The sequence below is a fragment of the Octopus bimaculoides genome, chromosome 3 (assembly GCF_001194135.2).
Source record: "Octopus bimaculoides isolate UCB-OBI-ISO-001 chromosome 3, ASM119413v2, whole genome shotgun sequence".
NCBI classification, from domain to species: domain Eukaryota; kingdom Metazoa; phylum Mollusca; class Cephalopoda; order Octopoda; family Octopodidae; genus Octopus; species Octopus bimaculoides.
The window spans coordinates 61,114,254-61,115,089 of record NC_068983.1 but is presented as its reverse complement, the minus strand read 5'-3'; positions in this window follow the sequence as shown (position 1 = coordinate 61,115,089).

Genomic DNA, 836 nt, shown 5'->3' with positions numbered 1-836 from the left:
TATATATATATATATATATATATATATATGTGTGTGTGTGTATAAAGCGATTAAGAGTATGAAGACAGAGAAAGCCCTCGGCCTATCAGGAATCACTGCAGAGATGCTCAAAATATCTGTCGGTGTCGGCTGTAGCCTAGTCACCCGTATAGTTAATCAGGTGATACACAAAGGAGTTATACCCAATGACTGGTGTAGCAGTACCATAGTCAATTGCTACAAAGGTAAAGGTTATACTTTAGACACAAACAATTACAGAGGTATCAAGTTGTTGGACCAGGTAATGAAGGTCACAGAGAGGGTCATAGCCCAACTAATTAGAGAGAGAGTCAGCTTAGATGAGATGCAGTTTGGATTCATGCCAGGGAAAAGCACCACTGATGCTATATTTCTGGTAAGACAGCTGCAGGAGAAATACCTAGCCAAAGATAAACCTCTGTACCTGGCTTTCGTTGACATGGAGAAAGCCTTCAACAGGGTCCCCCGATCCCTTATCTGGTGGGCAATGAGGAAACTAGGGATAGATGAATGGTTAGTGAGAGCTGTGCGAGCCATATACAGGGACGCTGTCAGTAAGGTGAGGACTGGCAACAAGTACAGTGAGGAATTCCGAGTAGAGGTAGGGGTCCACCAAGGTTCAGTCCTCAGTCCCCTCCTATTTATCATAATCCTCCAGGCAATAACATTTTATTGCCTAGAGGATTTATTCTTTCTTTCTTTCTTTCTTCCTCCTTCCCTCTCCTCTTTTTCTTTCTTTCTTTCTCCCTCTCTCTCTCTTTCTTTCTCTCTCTCCCTCCTCTCTTCCTTCCATCCTTTCTTTCTTTCTCTTTCCCTGT